This window comes from Phyllostomus hastatus, unplaced genomic scaffold (genome assembly GCF_019186645.2).
Source record: "Phyllostomus hastatus isolate PE091 unplaced genomic scaffold, TTU_PhHast_1.1 phas_contig_40, whole genome shotgun sequence".
NCBI lineage: Eukaryota > Metazoa > Chordata > Mammalia > Chiroptera > Phyllostomidae > Phyllostomus > Phyllostomus hastatus.
In genome coordinates, this window is record NW_025333872.1 from 23,187,410 (window position 1) to 23,214,613 (window position 27,204).

The 27,204-nt window shown below is 33.5% G+C and overlaps 1 protein-coding gene across 1 annotated transcript in view; it reads right to left on the reverse strand.

The window, feature by feature from the left end:
- EYS (eyes shut homolog) overlaps nucleotides 1-27,204 on the reverse strand; it is a 1,607,944-nt gene that overhangs the window by 1,475,092 nt on the left and 105,648 nt on the right. The gene's annotated exons all lie outside the window — the stretch shown is intronic.

The window sequence follows — 27,204 nt, forward strand, 5'->3', positions numbered from 1 at the left end:
AAATCTCATAAAGCTTTGTAGCCACTATAGAATACAGCCATCTGTGAAGACTCATTTCAACATAATTGCTTCAGTGGGTGTACATCTTTGCATAAAGAAGTTTGGATTGATATAATCCTGTGTGTTTGCACATACTAAACATTTGCATTTGTAAGGAAGAGGAGTTCTATTTTGGTTTTTAAACAGTTTTATTCTTATTATAAATCCAGAAGGGACATAAGAGCAGAACTGGGTCTAGAATGAAACTGTCCTGCTCCCAACTTTAAGTTTTTTTCCAATAAATCATTTTTCCAATAGTAGTATCTGAACTGTGTTTTAAAAGTATGGATCAAATTTGCTAAGCTGCCCCAACATCTAATTCTAGTGGTGTAAATTCTCTGTGACTAACAAAGAAAATGAGAGGTAATAAGAAAAGGTGGGGGGGCTCAATTTCAGATATTTTCATACTACTCAGCTACTCCATATTTAAGTGAAAGTCAATTCAAACATATCAAATATTCAAGATAATTTGCACTTCTACTTGAGAATAGTAGAGTTCATTGATCTGAATGATATAATATTTAGAGGAAAATTAATTATTTAATGTGATGCCAAATATAGGTAAAATTCTTCTAAGTATGTCTATTACCAGTAACAAAGCAAATTTAACAGGCACATATTTTTGTATAGCAGAAAGCAATAATATATTGAAATAAACAAGAAAATAAACAAGAAAAATAGTTTAAAACCTCTAGTACTACAAAATTGAGATAAAATTTCATTAGAATTATTTTTATTGAGTGAATGTGTTTATTGTTTCACTTTGGTAAATATAATTTCTCACATGGTTTACATGAATGTATCCATAGGCTCAGTCTTCCTGCCAGTTGTTTTTTTCTGTTGGCCTCATACTTTTTGCAGGGGTGCATATTTCCTAAGAATATATCCCTTAAAGTTGGGTGGTACTATTTGATTACACATGCATTGAATAGTTTAAAATAATGACTCATTTATCTAATATATGTGTAATAAAGTCATAAATTCTACATTAATTTTAAAATTGTCACTAATAGTACGTAATAGTATGTGATTATAGATGAGTGATACCCTTTTTTTTTAAGTAAACAAGTCTGACTCTCAAGAATTCTGAAAAGTTACTTACAGTTGTTGATAAATAAATATTAGGCTATTAATACAGTTTGTATTTTTTAGAAGATAATCAAGTTGAGTTTCAGGGTGAGATAATTAAGTGATTCTGGATGTTTTGCAAAACCACAAATAAGTCACCTATTATTTTTTATACTCCATGTTATATTTTAACACATCTTTCAACTTAATTGTTCATTTGATTTGAAATTTAAATGATGACTTTTCTGTCAGAAAAACTTATCTGCCTTTTTAAGATTTAATTATCAGATACATCACATTTAAAATTTCCCCCAGAGGTGGATTTATGCTGCCTGCTAAATGAGTGTGCTCTTGTCCCACAAGGACAGTGGTGTATGTATTAGATGCTGTAGAAAGAGTTTGGTTGTAGACCAACAACACTTCATCAACTAAATATATAAATTATCTCCTTTCTCACAATGAAAAAGTATTCCCAAGATATCCCTTTAAGGAGTACCTACAGAGCATGAAAAATCACAAGGTATGGGCCAAGAGCTCACTATTGTGGAGGATGAAATGTAATTTCCCTGGAACCTAGATTTATAGGACCTAGATATTCTAATAAGCTAATGCTGGTAGAATGTAAAATCTGAGAGACAAACATGGCTGGAAATCTGAGATAGAGTTACATAAATCAAATCAATAATATATCTATTTTATACAAATATTCTTGATAAAAATGCATTTATGTACTAGAAATTATACTACAAACTTACACATATTTAATGCTATTTTGAATATAGACATATTTGACTACCTTTCACTGTTTTGATTAGTTGTGAATTCTAAAATCACTTCCAACTATCTGATTTACCCAGATACTTCTTTATTCCCAATCATTCATAAATAAATTACAAAAATTATAATTTTTGTTTCTATAAAGGTAGCATATTTTTTCTTTTTTTTTTCTTTCTTTTTCTACTTTTTTTTTTAGTATTTTATTTATTTATTTTTAGGGAGAGAAGGGAGGAAGTGGGAGAGAGAGAGAGAGAGATCAATGTGCGGTTGCTGGGAGCTATGGCCTGCAACCCAGGAATGTACCCTGGCTGGGAATCAAACCTGGGACACTTTGGTTCCCAGCCCGCGCTCAATCCACTGAGCTACGCCAGCCAGGGAGCATATTTTTTCTTATTGTTGTTCAGCTACAGTTGTCCCCATTTTCCCAACCCCACCTCCCACACTCAATCCTATCCCCAATGGCTTTGTCCATGGGTCCTTTATACAAGCTCCTTGACTCTTCTTTCTCCCATTATCCCCTTACCTTCTCCATTCTGGTTGCTGTCAGTTTGTTCTTTATTTCAATGTCTCTGGTTATATTTTGCTTGTTTGTTTGTTTTTTATTAGGTTCCACTTACAGGTAAGATCATATGGGATTTGTTTTTCACTGCCTGGTTTATTTCACTAAGCATAATGCTCTCCAGATCCATCCACACTGCCACAAAGGGTAGGAGCTCCTTCTTTCTCTCTGCTGCATAGTATTCCATTGTGCAAATGAGAGTTTTTTGATCCACTCATTAACTGATGGTCATTTAGGCTGCTTCCAGCACTTGGCTATTGTAAATTGTGCTACTATGAGCATTGGGGTACATAGGTTCTTTTGGATTGGTGTTTCAGGATTCTTTGGGGATAGTCCCAGCTGTGGAATTGTCAGGTCAAAAGGTAGTTCCATCTTCAGTTTTTTGAGGAAATTCCCTACTGTTCTCCAAAGTGGCTGACCAGTCGAATTCCCACCAACAGTGCACTAGGGTTCCCTTTTCTCCACAGCCTCATCAACACTTGTTTTTTGATTTGTTTATGATGGCCATCCTGACTGGTGTGAAGTGATATCTCATTGTGGTTTTAATTTGCATCTTTCTGATGGCTAGTGATGCTGAACATCCTTTCATATGTCTGGGGCCCTCTGTATGTCCTCCTTAGAGAAGTGTCTGTTCAGGTATTTCACCCATTTTTTAATTGGGTTGTTTATCTTCCTGGAGTGGAGTCCTGTGTGTTCTTTATATATTTTGGAGATCAGACCCATGTCCAAGGTATCATCTGCAAATATGTTTTCCCATACAGTTGGTTACCTTTCATTTTGCTGATGTTTTCTTTCTTCTTTTTTTTAAAGATTTTATTTATTTATTTTTAGAGAGAGGAGAAGGGAGGAAGAAACAGAGGGAAAGAAACACCAATGTGTGGTTGCCTCTTACAAGCCCCTCACTGGGGACCTGGACCCCAACCCAGGCATGTGCCCTGACTGGGAATTGAACTGGTGACACTTTAGTTTGCAGGCCGGCACTCAATCTACTGAGCAGCACCAGCTATAGCTGTTATTTCTTTCCTTTATGTCCCTTGCTCTAGGGGATGGATCAGTGAAAATATTGCTGTGTGGAATATATGAGATTTTCCTGCCTGTGTTCTCCTCTAGGACTTTTATGGTGTCATGGCTTATATTTAAGTCTTTTACCCATTTTGAGTTTATTTTTGTGTATGGTGTAAGTTGGTAGTTTAGTTTCACTTTTTTTGCATGTAGCTGTCCAGCTCTCCCAACACCATTTGTTGAAGAGGCAAACATAATTTCATAAAACCAACTAGATATAGAAAAGTTATCTATCTGCCAATAATAATTAGCATCTAATTCAGATGTAATATAGTACAAATTATTTTAAAATATATCATTGCATTTGTATTTGAATTCAAATTTTTACAACTATTGGACCATATCTAATATTTTTAAATATAAAATATTATTTGCCAAATACTAATCCATGTTGATAATTCTCACAAACTGTAGTTATGTAACAATGGAATGTGTATAAAATCACATTTTGAAACCTTGAGTATATGTTTCAACACCAATACAAGTGGATTATATTTTTCAAAAAGAATAATTGGTTTTAACAATAGGTTTGGTTATATTCTATACTCCATTTTCATTAATATATTTTTAGAAGACTAAAAGCAGATTAACCTGATTTTAAGGAACATTAAAGTACTTTCTGTACAGACTGTTCAGACTGACCCGATCATATATATATTTTATGTGTGTGTGTGTATAAAATTTGGGGAGGTTATGACCATAGAATTGATCTTATATTTTTCTATTTTTTTTGTCAGAATGATTTCAGTAGCACTGTGAACATAGAAGCTTCAAAACAATGATTTTTCTCTATCATCACTTATTATACAAATTCAGATGAGGTTCTAATTCCAATACAACACTACTACATTCGCCATACTAAAGGGCCAATATTTCCAGATATTTTTTTCTTTGATCCTCATCTGAGGACATGTTTATTGATTTTGGAGAAGGAGGAAGGAAGAAAGAGAGTGGGAATCAAACTCATGGCTATTTGGTTTACTGGGTGATGCTCCAACCAACTGAAACACACTGGCCAAGGCTGTCAATTCTCTGTTTAAAACAAACAAACATAAAATAATGGAAATATTTATTAATATACTTTCTTAATATTGTGGCTTCATTTTCTTAAACATCTTACTGTTGAGAGTATTTTGCCTCTGGTCAGTAATCTGTGGCTCAGAAATCCTGGCCATCTTATATTTTGTGAGTATAAGTGAAATATAAACTGACAATTTTTTTGGTTAGTTTTAATTTTCAACCTTAGCTAAGATACAGGAGACAATTATATTAGAATTATCATAATTTTAGAGTAAATTAACTTTAAAAATATTTTGGACCCTTGTGAGAAAGATTCTAAGTTCCAATTTATATGACACCTACCACCTCATTGATTCTATCCATCTGTCTGGGTGTTAAATAAATTAACTTGCCTGATAAACTGTATCTGTAAGTGATTAATGAACTGAAACATTTCAAAATATGTATTTAGCATCATCTGTGTATATAGTTTCATTCTGGATATATGAGAATGTCTGCAGGCCCTCAAATGTTACCTACTGTATTAAAAGTACACATACAGTTTAAAAACAAAATGTCAATTAAAAGTAAAATTATTTAAGATCATCTGAATCATCAATCTAATCATCTTTTTTATGTGAAGTATTAGATGATGTATAAAAAATCAGGTGTTAAAATGGTTTTAATGATTTTAAGAGAACAGTGTTAAATTCTTAAATTTATACTTGAAGTAGTTCTACTTCTAATAATGATGGATATCTTTTGCTTAAGACCACTGAAAAAATCTCCAAAATGCAGAAAGCAATCTTTTTAGACAACAGAAAGTAGCAAGTAGGGATATCTTTATGGTGCCATGGAAGTTAAGGAGACAGAGGTAAGTCTGGAATCTGGATCCATTTTTCATGAATGGGAAGGTACAGTAGAGACACCTAACACATTTGACAATGTTAGGGGGTAAACAGGTCTGGCTGCACAATGTGTGGGTCTCAGTGCAAAATAAAAATATTGGGCTGCTGCTAAAAGTGAGAAAATCAATCTCCTCTACCCAGAGGCTCTCTGCCCCAACCATTGGTAAGAGGGATTTCAAACTGAAGCTTGTAAGTGCTCCAAACTAGAATGGGGTAGATGAAAAGTCACTGCCTAGTCCCTTGTCAAATTCATTGTGGTGCTGCCAGCCTGAGGGAGAAAGGTTGCCACTTTGTTCCTCTCTGACCCTGTGCCATAGCCCAAACTTCTTATTCTCATGACCAAGCTCTCTGGATGGTGGAACATGGATCTCTTGACCAAGGTACCCTTGTCAGTATCCGGGGTGGAGGACAGGTGGCAACCCCTGAAGAACAGGACCATCAAGGAAGAGGATGGGCAGTCAAGGTTGGCAGGGAGCAGCTGTCCAGAGAATCCTTCCTTGGGGGAGAGACAGGATGGATACATGCACTGTGTACCAAGCCCCCAGCATATTGTCGATTTTCCCAGCAGACCTCTCCACAAAACATAAATTCAAAGACAATTTTTTTGAGAATATTAAAATTGTGATTACAGATACTCAAACTTTCAAAGGCAAGCCATCTTTGCGTGCAAACCTGAGTTACAGACCCCAGTGATCATATCCCTCTGAAGACAGTCTTGGGAATTAAGTGTGTATAGAAAATATTTAACTTTGCCTTTGTGAAACAAAAGTGGCCATAGACCACAGTAAATTATAAGGTGTGTTAGTCCAGGAGTATTTGTTTCAGAATATCAAGGAAACTTCCTTCCTCAGTCATAGATGTGGATTTGTTTTCAAGCTGGGTTTTGGAGGACTCTATATGTATTTGTGTCTACAAGGGGATTCTGAGGAAGAGCTGCACAGGGTTGGTTTAATACTTAGGAAATCCTTTCCTGTGGAGCAGCTGCAGAAAATTGAAGTAAGATTCATGAGAAAAAACATAGACTGTGAATCATCAGGTCTAAATTGGCAGAAGTAGAATTGTGGACAAAAGGTGGAGTTAAGAGCCTGGAATCAGACAGATAAATTGCATTTTCATTTTTTAATGGATTAGTGACAAAGGAACAGATTGCATAATTTCAGGGACTTCCACTAAGTAGTTCCCTGTCAACTTAACATCATAATATAAAGTAGGCACATATCTTTTTCAAAAGATACTCTACTGAATTTATAGAATTTTGTAGTTATTATTAGGAAATAAATCAAGTGTCACAGGTTCGATTTCCAGTCAGGGTACATGCCTGGATTGCAGGCCATGACCCCCAGCAACCGCACATTGATGTTTCTCTCTCTCTCGTTCTCCCTCCCTTCCCTCTCTGAAAAGAAATAAATAAAATCTTAAAAAAAGAAAGAAATCAGTTAAAAACTTTGACTAGTTTTATTTTTTCATGTTTCCACAATATTAATAATTGGGAAAAAACTGACATAATTAATTATATGAAACAAGTTTATAGAATTTAGTTTCAGTTTAGGTAAATAGAACTTATGGTATAAAATCACAATGATGAAAGAATATTCCATTTCTTTATACAAGTATCCTTCATCAGTAAATTCCTAATAAAATATAGTGATGTTAGAAAATCCCTTGAATATTTTATTGCATAGTTTTTAATAGTAGAAAAAATAGTATTTTTATATTTTAAAATAAGAGTCAATAAGGTAACACCTATAATGTTAGATACTTTAAGGTAGAATAGATAATTAGATAATATGTATGGCATTAAGTTCTCTCAACTAATCAGTAAATACATCTATTTTTATACTTGAAAAATGTAGACTTACATTTTATCATTCTATTTAAAATATAAAAAAAGCTAATAATTAGCAATTTCTGTACTTTCTAAATGGTCTTATCTTTTATTTATCTAATGGCCTAATATGGTTTAATTGCAGTTCTACTAAGATTTCCACACAACTTCTGTTATGTGTCTTTGATACTCTGGCACTGAAATAAAATACTAATATATATGTGCAATAAAATATTTTATTAAATTATTTTATGAAAGGATTTTATTTTAAAATTATTCTAAGTAGTTGCAATAAAATAGAATAAAATATAAATACTGTAAACAAAAAAATTCAGAATAACGGCTTTTTTTAATTTTTAATTTTTGGTAAAGTCTTTGAAAGGATTAGTAAAGAACTAATTGTTAGCCATTGCATTCTGACTGTCTAAACTCTTTGTCATGAAGGGGAACAAAGTATACCACCCCAAAATAAGTCTCTCTGGCCTAAGGATTATTTGAGCTCATTATTAAAACAAACAAAAAAACAGAGACTGAAAAAGCTATGAAAACTGAGTTATATTTATAAGAAAATCTGTATTTGTTATGGTTTCTCTCTGTACCAGGTAGAAAAGGATGACTTTAAATCTCTGGAAATTCCTATCAACAGGGAAAGCAAGTACTTAAATCTGTACAAAAGCTTTATCCTTGTTTATGCTGCTTTGCCTGGCAACCTCACATAACTGGCCTCCCCAACATGTTATTTTTGTCTTAAGCCAAAGTGGGTAAAGTGGTGACTTGGGCCATTATGAAGAGTTACTAGGTTTTCTTGGGTCTCTCTAATGTATACAGGAGGTCTATATGCTGTTAAACTTCTGTTTGTTTTTTTCTTGTTAATCTCAGAGGATTTAGGCAAGGAAGCTTGAAGAGTAGAGGGAAATCAGTTTTTCTCCTCTACAGTTACTTGCCTAGAGTAACTTTCCCTGAATCATAATTTGTGTCCCTTATTAGATTTAATTCCCTTAATAATAACAAACACTTAGATCTCCATCTCCTCCATTCCTGTGATTCACTGTCAGAAAGCCCTTCAATTTTTACTGTCTTTCACAGCATGAGTCTGAGGTTTTAAATTAGGTCCTGGTAAAGTGAATAAGAGGAGGTCTCACTCTCCTTCTATGCCTTTCCTCCAACTCACTGCCACACAGACAGCATTATTTGGCAGAATCAGACTTCACTGAGGTGCTTCATGAAGACAGACAGTTCACTGTATAAGAAAGAAATACAGAAGGTAAAATTTTCTTCTTTTTTAATGGCTGAGTAGTATTTCATTGTATAAATGCCCCATATAGTTTTATACACTCATTTACTGATGGACATTTGGGCTGCTTCCATATCTTGGTGATTGTAAATAATGCTGCAGTGAACAAAGTCGTTTGGAGTTCTTTGGGATATATTCTCAGATGTGGGACTGCTGGGTAAAAAGGCAGATCCATTTTTAATTTTTGGAGGCATCTCCATACTGCTTTCCACAGTTCCTGCATCAGCTGCATCAGCCTGCACTTCCAACAACAGTGCAAAAAGGTTCTCCTTTCTCCACATCCTCGCCAGCATTTGTTGTTTGCTGATTTATTGATGATAGCCATTTTGACAGGTGTGAGATAGTATTTCATAGTTTTAATTTGAATTTCTCTGATGGTTAGTGACATTAAGCATCTTTTCATATGTCGATTGACTATTTGCATGTCCTCTTTGGAGAAGTGTCTATTCATGTCCTTTGCCCATTTTTCAATTGGGTTGTTTGTTTTTGTGGTGTTGACTTTGGAGGTTCTTTATATATTTTGGATATTAACCCCTTATCAGATGTATCAGCAAATATATTCTCCCATTCTATAGGTTGTCTTTTTATTTTGTTGATGATTTCCTTTGCTGTGCAAAAACATTTCAGTTTGACGTATCTGTTGTGATAGTATGGATGGACCTGGAGAACATTACGCTAAGTGAAAGAAGCCATTCAGAGAAAGACAAACACCATATGTTTTCACTCATATATGGAATCTAATGAAGAAACTAAATTAACAAGGTATATGGGGACTGACTCATAGATGGAGAGTAGCAGCTAGTTGGGGGGCAGTTAGAGGGTGGAGGGTTGGAACAAAAAGGCAAAAGGATTCATGGGCATGGCCAGCAGTGTGAGGATTGCTATCAGAAGGGAGTAAAAGGGGACTAAATAATAATGGAAAAAATGCAATGAAGATCTTTTTTTTTTTTAAAGAAAGAAATGCAACTTTACTGCTGGGAAGTTCTCACCACTATTGTTTTCAAATGTGTTTTTGAAGCTTCTGACTTATTATTCTAACTTTCTGCTGCCTTCTCTCATTTCTTCCTGAAACCACAAACTCCTAGTAACATCTAGTGGAGCTCTTATATATATAATTTGTTAGCTTGGTTTTTACATCCCCATCTAAAAGGTGTTCTTTCACTCCCTACTGATCTTTTGTCTCAAAAAGGGTAGTTTCACTGAAGTAAAAAAGAAAACAGTAAAAGGATAACACTGAACCAATAAGAAAGGAGGATTCCATTATATTATTATAATATACTCCACATACAGAAGAGTACCTCAAAATGATGCAGAAACAAAATTAAATAATAAATGGATATGAAAAATCACATGTAATAATATTTTCAAGTAAAAATATATTGCTTAGGTACAGAGGTACTTTATTTTAAAAAGCTAATGCAATAAGGGAGATAGGATTTTGTAATAGGAAGAATGAGACTCTTGTATTAGGGAGAATTCTCTAACTATAAGACCTATAAATTTCTCTAAGGCAGGCAGAAAAAAAAAGGCTGTCCTTTTTTAGAAGAAGCAAGCAACGCTAGAAAGACTGTGTGTAGGTGAATAGGATGAGTGGGTGGTGTGATAGGATGGTTGATGGTAGATAAGAGGATATTTTTGACTGAATCTAATGACTAATATTTAGTTATATATATGTGAATATATATATTTATATATCTCAGAATGACTTCTAACCAAAAATATTAAATACACAATTTATAAAAATTTCTCTTCCACTCTCTCTTCATTCTATTTAAAATATTAATATAGATTTCTTTGACATTTATGTGTTAAAGTTTATTTAAACTGACCTTTAATTTTTAAATATTATTTTAATTTGGAGATAAATTCTATGAGATTTTATCCAGATCAATTCTATAAAATGATTTTAATTTAATGATTTGATTTAAAAATTTTAGTTAACAACTAAATATTAACTTCTAATATATATCTAGTTCCTATTAACCACCAGGCATATATTGTAGCTAAAAGAGCTTTAATTTAACACTTAGAGGCAAACTTTTTCTCCCTAATATCTTGTACTTTCTTTAAACTACTGCATGTTAATTGTCTCTTTTCTAAGTTATGTTTTCCAATAAAGTGTAATGTATTTCTTATCATTTCTTTGGTAAAATTAATTCAATGCCCAAGCAATCTCCATAATACATTTTAATAAAACATTTGTTTTTCCATACAACTTGTAAACATTATCAATAATTTTCCCGATTATCAGTTTTTTAATTATTCTATAAAAATATTTTTAGAAATATACTTTATCATAATAAAATATATAAAGATTACAGTTGTTAAAATATCATGCTAGCTATTTTTTGCCTCAATGAGGAACCAAGAAAGAAATTTATCAAATTAATTGGATCTCTTACATGAAATCTCACGTTTAAAAATTTTAATAGTTTCATAGTTTCTTGTACATGAAACTTTAATTTTAAAAATAACCTGAGCCAAAGTTATCTATGAGACACAACTACTACATTAGAAAACATATATTATAAACTGACAGGCATTCTGCAAAGTAAAACAGAGTTAAATGAATCTGAAGAAGAAAATTTCTGGTATGTATTCTACCTACTCTGATGAGTAAACCACTTATATAAGTACTACCATAAAATGTAATGTACTACATCTAAAACATATTCAATTTCAAAAGCAAAGTCCACATATTAAGCCATGAAAGAGTTAAATTTAAAAAAAGAAAAAGTCTTAAATTCTCTATTCCAAATAGCATGTCAGTAAGTCATACCCTCTCTCTCTCTCTCTCTCTCTCTCTCTCTGAATAATGAATGAAAGATTGATTCATTGCTTACACTGCCATTTTAACTATCTATCTGAAGCTAAGACTATCTCTACTACAGCTTCACTTCCACCACGGCAAAGAGAAGTAGACTGTTTACTATTTGACACAGCACATTTGTATAGAGCTGAGGTTGCTCTTTTCAATGTGTTATTTTTTTCTAGAAAATAGCATGTTGTTAGTCACAATATTAAAGCAAAAGAGAGGCATATACAAGGTCTATCCAGAAGATATTCAGCCATGGAATATGAAAAATAGGGACATTTAGTGAAGATACAAGAAACAAGAAACATTGTATACAGGACAACATCTCATTCCCCTTCAAAGTAGGCACTTGGGACCTCACACAGTCTCCTGGTTGCCAAAGGCTACCCTGTCCTATTTTCCTGAATCTCATCGACAGCTTGACATCTCTTCCCTTTCAAAGGTGATTTTAGTTTTGGGAAAAGCCAGAAATCACAGGGTTCCAAATCTGGGCTATAGGGTGGTTGAGTCACCTGGGTGATTTGATGTTTTGCCAAAAAACTCTGCACCAGATGTGATGCATGAATGGGAACATTGTCTTGACGTAGCTGCCAATCACTAGTTAACCATAACTGTGGCCTTCTGAATTATTCAAATACTTTCTGAGGGGGAATGTTCAAGCTTAATACAAAATGTGATGCAAATTCATTGTTCTACTTGCTGTCATTTTGAATGTGACAGCCACACAGTACACATGCTCACTCATCAGCATCTACTGCCCACACTGAGTAATACAATGAAGTTGTCATTGTTCATGCATGCACATTCCAGTCCATTCTCTTTAGCTGGTAGGTTAACTGATGTCATGCAAACTGTTCTTATATTAACAATAGCTGGATTTTTTACAGAGAGACCTTGTATATTAAATAAATCTGGAAAAATATATAGTACCATGAAAGAGATTCAGTAATCAAAAACAATTCAGAAATGTCACTATAGACAATAAAAGACCAGGGAAATGTATCACTATGAGGTTTTTTCCATGGGGTATGGATCATGCCATTTTTCTCTATGAAGAAAAACTTTAAAACTGTGAAAACATGAAAGCAAAATGATTAATAGGAGGCTATTTAAAACAAAAACTTGGACTAGGTTCATGTTAGTACTTTTGTCTAAAGTGAGAATTCAATGATTTATATATTGGAATAATACAGAACTATTGAGCAAAATCATGTTAATGAAAACAAATAGTTTACCTATTTGGCTTTTTGTGCTGCCCATTTGACTACAGTTTACCAATTACATTCATTATTTAGATTCATGTCTTAGAAATATTGCTTAAAACATTTTAAAGCAAAAAATTAATAAAAATCTCTCTAAAATAGTATAATTAGCATTTATAAGAAAGTCATGTGAAATTATATATAGTTTTTTTATTTAAGTGAATTAACACAGATGGTATTCCCTGCTTTGATAAAAACTGATAATCTCAAAAATTTTAACAAATTTTTACATTTACTTTATGCAAAATAATTTATTATTAACTGCCAATATAATTTAATCAAAAGAAATAAAATATTTGGAACACATGTTGACATAAAGGTACCCTTCTCTTCTCCACAAGGGTTTTTCAGTGACATATCCACAGGTTATTCAGTAACATCTTTGTCACCTACCCAGGAATTCTTTTACTATGTCTTTAGCATCACATCTTTGAATATGCAATTCAATAACCTCCCAAACTTCCACCCTCTCAACTCCCTTCTTTATTTCTTGGTCTACTTGTAGTCAATCAAGAGGATATCATTTCCTTTAGGGCTCCTTCCCTAACTCATCTTGTTTGGGTAAATGCCTTTCCTGCATGAACCCTCTCTTACAGCTTTGATAGATTTTCGACACAATGCCATATTTGCCTATGTATGCCTTCCTTAGTAATTATCATGTTTGATTTGTCCTCTCAGTCCTGATCAACACACTTTCTCTTTGGCACTTAACTGAGTACCTGATCTACCACTGATTTGTTGAATAGATGAAGTTCCTGGTTTACATAGCAATGCCCTACCTGAAAGATTATCAGGTGAGTAATAATTGATTGATTTCTGTTTTATATAATTGTATAAAGGCTAAATATGAAAAGCAATGTCTAGCCAGGAAGGAATAGAGAATATTAAAGTCAACTCATAGAGAACACTGTAGTCAATCTTGGAAATGTTTCAGTTTTGACTGGTGTCAGCCCTGATCTCAGCATCAGTTCACATTAAAGCTCTCCAATTTGCACGTTCATGCATTAATATGTGGCTTTGAATTTTTGCTTTGTTCTACAAATACTGGTTTTGTTTTATAATTTTTCAAAAAAGATGAAATTCAAATACATTTAGTGTAATTATATTCCAAGACTGGCACAAAGCAAATTTCAGAGGGCTAGCACAAGATAGTCATCAAACAATAGAATTTGTTGGTTATAGTCACTATCAATGAAAAGTAATAAAAATGATTTCTAACTGAATAGTAAAATTTATGTTTTCATTATCTTTATGGCACACCTAAAATGACCATGCAATAAATTAATTCATTTTACTTTATGGGATAAACTGAATTTATTTCACACACCATCACTAGCAATTCCACTTTAATAGATTTATAAATTGCCAAATAACATTCCGGAAGATGTATTCAGAAATAAATTTACCACCTAAAGTTTTATATCTTCTCCTGTCTTGCCAGACCTATTACTGCTTAAATGTTTTATTTGTCTCTTTGTTTTATAAAATTATTTTACAATATATTAATTTATATCATTTAGCAATCGATTTCCTATTATCATATATAATTTATTCAAAAAAGACATGTTTATATAATTGAATTTTACTTCAGATAAAAATATCTTGAAACTCTTTTTTTTTGTTGTTTATTTTGAAGGAAGGAGACTTTAGGTGGTGAACACACAATACAGTAGACACATATGTATTAGAAAACTATACACCTGAAACCTGTATAATTTTATTAACCAATATCACTCTAATAAATTCAATAAAACTTTAAAAATTTTAAAAACTACATTGATAATTTTATTAAAAGAATCTACATGGTGCCCTGGCTGGCATAGCTCAGTGGATTGAGCATGAGCTGGGAACTAAAGTGTCCCAGGTTCGATTCCCAGACAGGGTACATTCCTGGGTTGCAGGCCGTAACCCCCAGCAACCGCACATTGATGTTTCTCTCTCTCTCTCCCTCTCCCCACCCTTCCCTCCCTAAAAATGGATGAATAAAATCTTAAAAAAAAAAAATTAGAAATTAAAAAAAAAAAGAATCTACATTGTAATTTAAAGTAATTAATGTGTGAAGTTGTGGTTATCCACAAAAGTTGGTTTAAATACTTTTATCTAATCTAAAAACATTAATACCATATTGTTGTCTTATAAACTTTTTAAAATTAATAACTATTTCATGTTTTTATAATTAGTTGTTATGAATCAAGGTCACTTTCTAAATCTGAGCTGTGCAATACATAATGACCCCTGTGTGGCTACTGAGCATAGTTCAAATTGAGATATGTTAAGTGTTAAAATTATATAGACAATACTTTTGAAGACAATAAAAAATAAAGAAAAATGCAAAACTTCTCGTTAGTAATGGAATGAAAAAAATTTTGAATGAAATACATATTTAATATTAATTTACCTATTTCTTTTCACTTTTTTCTTTACTAGAAATTTTAAAATTTCATTTTAAATGTGACACATGAGTTGCATTTCTGATTAATATTAGATATATACTATGTTTCTTTTTTTGAAGATTGTATTCATTTATTTTTAAAGGGGAAGGGGGCAAAAAGAGAGGGAGAAAAATATCAGTGTGTTGTTGCCTGTCACACACCCCTACTGGGGACCTGGCCCACAACCCAGGCATTTGCCCTGACTGAGAATTGAACCAACTACCCTTTGGTTGGCAGGCCAGAGCTCAATCCATTGAGCCACATTTGCCAGGGAATATGTACATTATGTTTCTATTGAACAATGCTGTTCTAGCTTTTGCTCAATTGCCTTTCTGCACATATTTTTATAAATGTTCCACAATTTTTTGCTTGCAAAATCTTTCTAAAAATTGTCATTTCATTTTATTGGTACCAACCTAAAATGCTGGGCCTCTTAAACTCTGCCTAATATTTTCACTATTTGATGAGGAGAGGAGGGTTATTGATTTTGTGTGTGTGCATGTCTGCATGTGTCCATGTGAGAGAATTTTGAACTTTTAACGTGTCAATCCTCTTTTTGTGATATTACATGAGATGTCTCATTTTAATCAAACAAGATCCATTATTATTCCTATTCTACAAACAAAGAATCTTGCGGAAGATTGAACAACTTGCTCAAGCTTAATTGTTCTAAGGAAGACATTTTAATTGAGAAAATCTTTATGTTGCAATATATTGTAGCTATTTTTGAAAAAAAATTCTTAATAATATTAGACTCTTGAGCATTATAAATTTCTATATTCAAAATGTCCTTTTACTAAAACCATGAGTATCCAAAATATCCATAGTTTTATCAGATATTCTTTAGCTTGTTTTGACATGAATCACTTAAGGCTATGCTACTTTGATTTCATCCATTCTTATTTTGTTTTTATATAGGCTTTTAGTGGATTCTAAAGTATACCTAGAACTGAAAAGCACTAGCATTCAGCCTGAAGATTTTTCTTTAAAAAGGTAGTGGTCTTTTTTGTTTTGTTTTGTTTTTTGTTTGTTTGTTTTCACCTTTTTAGAAAAATCATTGCTGTATTTTACTTTAATGGTTGCTACCTTAAATAATTCATAAATATTCTCAAATTAGAAATCATTTTATAGCTAGAGTGACTCTTAGTCTTGTACATAATATTACTCAAACATGTTTGAGAAAAGCATAGAGTATCAATGTTATTTTCTCTTAAGATCGCTGATCACATTTTGTCTCCATTAGCATGGATTTTTCTACAGGCAGTTGAGGTCAACAGTCAGCTTAGATGTCATCCATAGTCAGAGATCATTTACAATTGCCTACTGGACATTTTCATGTACTATTATTGTAATATTGTCATGTAAATTGTACTATTAACATTGTACAGTCTATAATCCAAAATTTGTGTAGAAAAATTATTCCCACTAACCAATAAACTTTCAATGCTGAAGATATTTATTTATTAACCATTTTATTCTCTTTCACAATTCCTTCTATTATTTTGTTATTATTATTATTTTAATCCTCACCTGATGCTATTTTTTACTATTGATTTTAGAAAAAGAGGTAAAGGGGAGAAGGGGGAAAGAAGGGGAGAGAGAGAGAAAGAGACAGGGATAGAGAGAGAAACATCTATCTTGCCTCCTATATGGACCCTGACCAGGGATCAAGCCCACAACCATTTTGGTACATGAGATGATGCTCCAACCATCTGAGGAACCAGCCAGGGCTGATAGTTTATTATTAAAGAATCTATAGTGTGTCCCCTTTTCTTATGTCATTTGTCACCAAGTTCATGCTCCCATTAACTTGTTAGTCCAGATATTGCCTTCCAGCCGCATCCTGTTCATATATACTTTATTTTTCTAAATGGAATATGGTGAGCATTAAAGGGCTATGTTTTGATATTTTCAAGAGGTAACACAACAGTTTTATTTTAAAGTGCCAATATTACAATATTTGGAAATTATGTGCCTCTAACACATTTAAAATTAAAAAAGTTAGATGACATTTAAAACTGCATGGAGATAGAGCTTTACAAAATGTTTTTGTTGTTTAGAAATGCAAAAACAATTAAAGACCTATACCCTAATTCTATTTTAAATCTATTAAAATACATGCTTTTGCACCCTGACTGGCGTAGCTCAGTGGATTGAGTGAGGGCTGTGAACCAAAGTGTCGCAGGTTCGATTCCCAGCCAGGGTACATGCCTGGGTTGCAGGCTATGGCCCCCAGCAACAACACATTGATGTTTTTCTCTCTCTCTCTGTCTTCCTCCCTTCCCTCTCTAAAAATAAATAAATAAAATCTTTAAGAAAAAAATACATGCTTTTGTAATCTTGAAAGTACTGATGCATATGTAAATATGACTTACTCAGTGTTAGTAAACAGAATTTTGTGTATATATTTGATGCCTTTTCATAAAAAAGTAATTTTTCAAATTATTTATTAAAATAACCAAATAAAATAGAGTATTTTAACATAAATACTTCATATAATCCTAGTTTTCTCACCTAATTTTTTCACTGTAATTTTCCTTTCTATTCTTTCTTTTATGCCACATTAATTTTTTCTGAAAATACAAAAAGGATACTGTATACATTTATAGCATGCATACCTAATGAAGACAAAATAATTATAAGTGTACTATCTGACCACTGTATTTCCTGTGAATAAGCTATCTTTGTTCAACAGATAATTTTTTAACATATCATCTTACCAAAATGTTCTCAGTGAACATCAGAAATGAACAAGAGATGTAAATGTGAACTAGCAGAAGAGAAAATGTCAAATAAGTATGTCAGCTCAACAGTAAAATCTTGTAGCAGTGTAAAAATGACCCATTGAGGGTCATAGACAAAGACTTTGAAAATGAAAGGTTAATATACAAGTATTTTGCTTGTCACCTGTAACTTATTGTAATATATTCCATACTGTTGTCTATAATTCTTATTGAATGTAAAGAATTAAATAACTGAAGGAAATTAAATATTAGAAATGTCTAAAATTAACAGGTGCCGGAATCTTGAACTAAGTAAATTATATTCCCTCATATCTTCATAGCAAGACTATTTAGAAATATTTGGTTGGGGTATTTAATTTCTCAACATATGTGAGTTGAAGTTTGAACCTATTTTATTTTAAATTTCAAGAGACAGAGTTCCCTCAGCAAACATCACTTAGACGTAATTCGCCTGACCTAAACGAGAGGGAATAAATACTAATTTGAAGTTATTATTATTTCTATAGTCAGCTGTAGAAGTTTCCTTTGGTAGTATTAAAAATAAAATGTGTTGTGATTTTAACAGTTCTCTGCATGACGTTCAGTTTAAATACTTAATTTTGTAAAAAAATGTGATATTAATTGGCTAAGATTGCCAAGGCAATTTAATATCTGTGGGTGGTTTGAAGCTGATGCTGATCATTGATGCTTCATCAACTTTAATAAAATGATATAGCTATTTTTTTTGCCTGAGTAAATTCTAAGCAAATGAAGCGTGTCATACTACTATTTCAGCAACACGTCAAATTCTTACAATGTTAGTTCTGGAAGGATTTTTCTTTAATTCACCTTCTTCATTTTACTGGTAGAGAAATTGTGGTCTGGAGATTTTAAGTTACCTGTCCAAACATTTTCATAACAAGTCCCAGCTATTGAGAGAGCCTTGAATTTATATCTCTAGCTTTCTGCTATAGTCCACACTCCTTTTAGAGCAAAATACTGCCTAAGATTCAGTGAAAAAGATAACACTATTTTTTTTTACTAATTTTACCAATGAACACAATTGAATCAAAATAATATTGTAGTAATATCATTTGGAATAGACATTGTATTTCAGAAAGTCAATGGAATATCCAATAAGTATTTAGGAGTACATTCACTAGCTATAAAGTTAAATATTATATATATAAAATAAGTATTTCAAAATTATGTTATATTTCACTTTTTTATTAAATTTAATGATAAGAATGTGCATAAAATTTTCATGTGTGACTCAAAATTTATTTCTTATAGAAAATTACTCAATTTCAATAATACTTCACAAAGCACAGTATCTCTTTTTGAAATATGTAACAAATTAAGACCATCTTAGAATGTTAATTAGAAAGTTATTTCCTTAAAGAAAAATATATTTTTTTAGATTTTATTTATTTATTTTTAGAGAAGGAAGGAAGGGAGAAAGAGAGAGAGAGAAACATCAATGTGTGGTTGCTGGGGGCGGTAGCCTGAAACCCAGGCATGTGCCCTGACTGGGAATCGAACCTGCAATGCTTTGGTTCACAGCCCGTGTTCAATCCACTGAGCTATGCCAAGAAAACTGTATTTTTAAATTTGTGTCCCTAATAACACTGTATATAAGGAATATGGAAATTTAGTCAATACATAATAATTAAAATCTAGAAAAATTCAAACTTTGCAAAGCAAAAACAGCAGAATATTTTAAAAACTACTTAAGCTATTAGGGATTAATTTTTATCATCTACAAAGTAAGAGGAATACACATAATATATCCAGAGTTTTCATCTCTTTTTACTTATTTTTATTTATTTTTAAATGAAATTTTTAAAAGATTTTATATATTTATTTTTATACAGAGGGGAAGGGAAGAAGAGAGGGAGAGAAACATCAATGTGTGGTTGCCTCTCACGTGCCCCCTACTGGGGACCTGGCCCACAACCCAGGCATGTGCCCTGACTGGGAATAGACCAGCGACCCTCTGCTTCACAGGTCAGCACTCAGTCCACTAAGCCACATCAGCCAGTGCTCCATCTCTCTCTTTTTTTTAAATGCATTCAGCCATTCTATGTATTTGATTGGAGAATTTAATAAAATAAAATAGAAGTATAAATATCTTAATTTTTAAATAAACATTTCTTAAACATGTGTGTATGGCTTAGCCAATATCCCATCTAAACATTATAGTTAGTATGAAAATGATAGGTAAATATTATGCACTGTTTTAAATAAGATCAGAGAATAGCTGCATATTTTCCAAAATGCTGCTGAATTATTCCTTATCCATCCCTAAATAATCTCTTACTTAAACTTCTATGAAGTGTATTTTTGTTTGATTTTGATATTTTCACTGAAAATAACAGTGAGCTTTCAGCTCACTGAAGTTGTATTTGGAACCAATTAAAATACATTATATTGGGTAAAAAAAGATACCACAAAAGGGTTTAATGTTCAGTGCTTTGACCAGTTTCTTACTAACCTAGCCACCTTTTTTTAATAGTCTTTAGAAATATGTTTTGTAAATTTCTGTTGTTTTTTTTCAATGATCTTGTAAATACCTATTTGGTTACCTAATTAATTAATGAGCTGAGTGAATTCTTTAGTTAATGTTTTAAACTTTTGAACATTATATTTTGGATAAAATAGAAAACAACAAAGCATGCTATGCTTATATCTTCCAAGCAGCTTTTGTTTTACAAACAATTCATTTACTTCTTTTTCCTCAGGAAAAAAATAGGTCGAGGAACAATGTTATGTATCTTAGATGGTCTTTCCTAATTGTTGATCATATTTCTTAAGTTTAACTAAGCTTTCTTGTAGCTCATCCTAAGAATAATGAATTGAGCCCCTGGCTGGGTAGCTCAGTTGGGTGGAGTATTTTCCTGATAAAACAAGGTTGGGGGTTTGATCCCCGGTCAAGGTACATGCAGGAAGCAAGTAATGAATGCATAAATAAATGAAACAACAAATCGATGTTTATTGTTTTCCCATTTTCTCTCATGAAAAAATCAATCAATAGATTTATAAAGAAAGAATAATGAATTTGAGAATTAGAGACAAATGAACGCTAAGCATTTCTAAAAACATATGGGAGGACAAGAGTTTGGGAGAAGCCAAAGGAGTCAGGAATGAAACATACTGTATTTTTCAGACTATAAGACACGCTTTCTCTACATTTGGGAGAAAAAGGGGGGTGGGTCTTATAGTCTGAATATAGCTCACCTGGCTCACTGTGGCGGGGGGGGTGGAGCGGGGTCACAGGAGGTAGGTGCAAGGTCACCCCTTCAGGAAGCCTGAAACAGCAGGAGTGGGGTGATGCTGTGGTCCCCAGGCTGGGAAGTGGGGGTGTCTGAGGGGTGCAAAGCAAGGGAAGCAGGAGTGGAGTCACCGCTGAGGCACCCTATAGTGCTAGGGAGGAGGGTAGAGGTGGTGCAGACACATTAGGAGAAGAAAGTCTGTGGCATTCATACATGCCTCCATCGTGTGACTGGTGTGTCCCCCACTAACATTAACATAGGCAAATTCCACTGCAGGGTCACCTGTCAATGTGGCCCTGCAGCTGCTGCAAAACTGCAACTCCCATCATGCTTGGACAGGTTGGGATGATGGGAGGGGTAATTTGGCAACAGCTACAGTGCCACACAGGTTGTGCAACACTGCTGTCCCCCTGCAAGAGTGATGTGCAACCTGTGGCCCTCCAACAGCAGATCCCCCCATAACAGTGCATCATCCACTTATGTTCTCAGCTACAGTGCCCCCATAACTATGAAGAACACAGTGCTGGCAGTTCTGTCATTACTGTATTTGGTTGTAGAAAGATACGATAGCATACCATAGTCTCCTGCTGAATCTACCGTAATTGTGGAAAGATGTCAAAGCAGGAAAGAATTTCATATAAAATCCCTTTTAAACTGGAGTCTGTGAAGTATGCTAAAAAACATGGGAACAGAGCAGTGGACAGACACTTTGGGTCACCTCCAACTGAAAAAAATGATACGGAAATGGAGAAAACAGGAGGATCAACTGCAAAAAAATGTGCAAAATGAAACAATGTTTTTGTGGGCATGCTGCAAAATGGCCACAGTTAGAAATGGATATGAAAGAGTGGATCACATGTCACAGGAACAATGGCTTTTCAGCATCTACACAAATGATCAGAAATGAAGCCAAACGTCTTGCTGCAGAGAAAGGCATTGAGGACTTCACTGGATCACCATCATGGTGCCACAGATTTATGAAGAGATGTGGCCTTGCTATGCGCACCAAAACCAGGGTTGCACAAAAAAAATGCCTATAGAATATGAATCCAAGATTGTGTCTTTTCTAAAATTTGCACTGGATGCAAGACAGAAAAATGGATTTCAGATAAGCCAGATTGGGGACATGGATGAAGTCCCGTTGACCTTTGATGTTCCATCAAACAAGACTGTTGATGTGAAAGGTGCCAAAACCATAACCGTGAAAACCTCAGGGCATGATAAAACCCATTGCACAGTTGTGTTGTCTTGCTGTGCAGATGGCACCAAACTGCCACCAGTGCTGATTTTCAAGAGAAAAAACATGCCAAAAGAGTCAATCCCAAGAGGAGTTATTGTTCATGTTCATGACAAAGGATGGATGGATGAAAATGGCACGGAGACATGGATAGAAAAAGTGTGGTCCACACATCCTAGAGGGCTTCTGAAAAAACCTGCCCTATTAGTGCTTGACCAGTTTAGGGCACATATCATGGAAGCCACACACAAAAAAAAAGATTTAAAGAAGAGAAAACCCATCTAGCCATAATTCCTGGGGGGCTTACCAGCCAGTTGCAACCTTTGGGTGTTTCCACCAACAAGCCATTTAAAGTTTTCATGAGAGAAGAGTAGAACAAATGGATGGCTGCTGGAAACCATGATCTGACACCAACTGGACGAATGAAGAGGCCCTCTATTACCCAAGTTTGTGAGTCGGTGAAAACGTCATGGCAGTCAGTTAAGGATGAAACTGTTGTGAGGTCCTTCAAAAAATGTGGCATCAGCAATGCCTTAGAAAGCTCTGAAGATGGCATCTGCTATGAGCAGAGTGAAGACAGTGATACTAGTGATCCTGAGGAACCAAGCTTCGTAAATGTGGACAGTAGTGACAAGGAGTTCTTGGGGTTCCCGAATGATTAGGGGAGTTTCTGTACTTAAAGCTTAAAGTCAGTAATAATGGTTGTTAATGCTGCTGTTGAGTTCTGTTTACATTTACATTGGTTGAAACATTATGTTATTTATGTTATTAAATATTTTACCCCATTTATGCTTCAAATTTTTTTTCTTATTTTCCTTCTCTAAAACCTAGGTGAGTCTTATGGTCTAAAAATATGGTAGATTCAAATATTCTAAAGGTCAAATATTATTTCAATCTTAATGCATGGTATGTTTTAGACTCTCAAAAAAAAAGTTGTTTTCCTCTAGAGAAAAAGTAAAAGGAATAAAAGAAAGTGAATTTTGCTCTTTAACTCTGCATACATAGTTGACATTATTGAAAAACTTCTCTACCAATTAATTAAATATGCAATGAATGGGCTGAATCTAGACCATTCTTAAGAATAACAATAAATTGGCACATATTTTATAAATTACCTATGTAGAAAACATGCTAAATTATGCTTAGCAAATAGTTTTTTCATACTCCTCAATGATTTACTAGGGCCTTTTTTGGGAACTCATCAGCAAATCATTTTGAAGTTATCATGCTGTGATTAACTGCTGTGCCTCTTTTCCCCTCAAAATTCATGAAAAATGCAGACTTGCTACCAATTACGCCCATTGTATGAGTTTCACAACTGATTTCATCATGATCTCACATGCTGGGTTTATAGATTGCTTGAACTGGGGGTGAGAACTCCTGCTGATACTGACACAGAGCAATGTAGTCATGTTCTTCTAAATGAATCTGTAAAAGCTGTCAACAAGTTGTAGCCATTAACTTGGAAGATAAACAGAGATGGACTCTTTCCTTTAATATATCTAGAAATGGGAGTTGGAAAGTAAAGTCTCAAGTAAGATAGAGAAAAGTTTTGTTTTTGTTTCCTTTCCTTCCATATTATTTTTTATATTGCTGCTTGAAACAACCACAGGGGGGGAAAAGTCACTTTCTTTTAATTTGAATGCTTTCATTAGTATAATAAAAAGTAATTGAAGATTTTTTTTGCTGTACTTTTTACTTGTTTGTTTATATTTTAAAAGAAATTTATTTGTGGACAATATATTTTTAAAAACCCAATTATACACACACAGTTTATTCTTATTATTCTCAGCCATTATTTTCTATAAAATTGTCAAAAATGCTAAATTAGTAAACCTGAAAATTGCCCTTGAGGAACATACACACACTAATACACATAAATAGATTATAAGTCCTAAAAACAACTTATTTTGACAGATTCTAGTATCTTAATTTAGAAAAAGAGAGAGAAAAGAAGTACTAAGTGACTTGCCTGCGACTGCCCACAAAAAGTGCTAAGACAGATTCAAACCCTATCCTGCTTGCCCCAGAATCAGAGCTTTTAGCACTGCTCTGAACTGACATCTCCTCTGGTCCTTTCTGTACGAAGGTGAAAAGGAATTCAGATAGTCACATCACCTTGCTCAGCCTCAGCTGGGAACATGCACATAAAGTGCCTCACATGTTCTGTTGCTCTGCTCATTACTGCAACTGACCATGAAGGCACTGCAAATATTGCTTTGGGGTTACAAATACATTTTAACAAATAAAATTAGCAAATTGGGAATTTGCAAATAGTGTGGATTTACTATGGTTTGTCTAGATGGTCCAGAAAAAAATTATACAAAACAACACCCACTAAGAGAGAATAACAAAAACGCTGAAATTGCATTGTTTTCCATTTCTAATGTGGTTTACCAAAGGTCAAGGAAGATGCCCTATGAATCTTTAACAGTGCTTATCAGAATGATAGCTAGACTGTAACTCAATCAGACAATGAATGTATGTGTGTGTGTGTGTGTGTGTGAGAGAGAGAGAGAGAGAGAGAAAGAGAGAAAGAGAGGGGGGACTTACTCTATGGGATCGTATAGCAGTGCTGTAATTGAGAATATGAAATCCAGAGTTGCTTTGAAAGCATTTTAAAAGCAAATCAAAACCATCATTCAAGGCAGTTATTACAAATGTTTTAGATATATTTAGTTTTGTTAAATAGCTGTTTGTTAATTTACATTATATATAGAAAAATTGATTTTGCATATTTGAACAAAGTGGAGTTCAACACATATTAATACACGGGAGATATTCCATCAGCAAACTGGACTCTCATCAAGTTTTTATATTGATCCTCCAGATTTAGGATTTGAAGTGGTTTGATGAATAGCTGCTTATCAGATCATTTTGTTGCCTAGCTCTGTATGTAATTTTAGACAATTTTTGCATTTAGAAAAGTCTTACTAACTCAAATATACATTTCAGGAAAATTGACATCAAGATGAACAAAACAAGAGATAATGGGAATTTTTTAACATTATATCCGGGTAACCAACTCCAAGATAATTTCTGCAAGTGTATTTACCTAGTCTTTGGCTTGCCTTTTGCTTTTAGTAAAAGTATCTTTTTGGAGAAAAAAATCTTTTTATTTTTTATTAAAGAAGAGCTTTTAAAGTTTATGATCTTGATGTCACATTTTTAAAATATGTCACTATTATAAAAATGTAAAAAGTATTAAGAAATAAAATTTCTAAGCATTATAACAAGAACAGTTACAGTAGAAAAATAGAAGGTGGGTGAGCCTTGGCTAGTGTGGCTTAGTGGACTGAGCGCTGGCTTGTGAACCAAAGGGTCTCTGATTCAACTCCCATTCATGGTACATGCCTGAGTTGGGGGCCAGGTTCCTAGTAGGAGGTGCACGAGAGGCAACCACTTATTTGATATTTCTCTCCTTCTCTTTCTCCCTCCCTTCTCCTCTGTAAAAAAAAAATAGGTAAAATATTTTTAAAGTAAATTTCTTAAAAAAAATAAGCTGGATGAAGGAACAAAAACAATGTATATGAGTGTATATGTGTGTGTGTCCCATCCCCATGTAGAAAGTTTAGCAAAACTACTCCATATTATTACTGCCTCAGCATCCATTTGTGTATCCAAGATGCATATGGAGTCTTGAACTGGCACACTAGCTCCGCCCACAATCACATGTCCTAGACAGCAGTCCACAAAGTCACAGGTAAATGTTAAGTTCCTGATATGACTCCCAAAAGCACCTTGTGACAGAAGTCTCTACAACCTCTCAGGGCCTTCCCTTTGTGTGTCCCTTAGATAAGATTTCCATGAATTGTAAAAAAACCTACTCTTTTGGGGATTTCAATTGACCAACCTGGACTTTGCCTGGGAACCCCAAAGCACTCCACCAGTAGACCCTAAGGTCCTGCTGCATGCCCTCTGCCTGTACCCTGTGTTGATTTCCCCTTGCGACCCCTTGGGGCATGCCTGGTACATATTCCAGGGCCTGTAAGTAATACACTTCTTTGTTTCAATTCCTGTGTGGTCTTGTGATGCACCATGTCTCACCATCAGATACCCCAGGGCTTTATTTAACAAATGTAAAATTAACAAAATCACAATACTCCTTTAAACAGTCAAAAATTAATTGACCACTGTATAATTTTGAAACTGTATAGTATAAGACTTATCATTATTATTATTCTTTCTCAAATAATTTAGAATTAGTTTATCAATGTCTAAAAACACCCATGTCTTGGAAATAAGATTAGGATGCCACATAGATCAATTAGAGAGAATTATTATCTATAGAATTTGAGTGTCCCAATTTATACATATGGTATACATTCCTATTAGTTTCAGTTTTCCTTAATTTCTCTAAACAGTGTATGTAGTTTTCAGTAAAGAGGACTTGGCCTTTCTTGACAAGTTTATTCTGCATTTTGTTTCCTGATACTGATGTAAATAGCTATTTTCTCACATCCTACTCAAATGTTATTTGATTCCATAGATGAAACCAAATAAAACTAATGGTTTGAATAAATAAAATTAATAAACCTAATATCAGTATTTGTTATAGTAATGAGGAACAAAGGCAGTTGGTAATAAAACTATCACACTGATATACTTTGAAATACTTTAATGACTCTAAAGTGTCAAGTTTATATTTCATGCTACTGTAAATGCCATTTTATATTTCATTTTCTAATGGTTTACTGTTAGAAAATAGTAAACATATAGCTAACATATGGAAATAAAATATATTTTGTATATTAATTTTGTGGCTCATGACTTTGCTAATTTTATTTACTATATCTTAGTTGTTTTCTAGACTTCCCATGATTTCTAAAGTATACAATTATTTCAGGCACAAATAAAAATAATTTTACATTTTTATTTTCCAATGCTATGCCTTTTATTTTAACATTTTCCTTACTGTACTAGATAGAACAC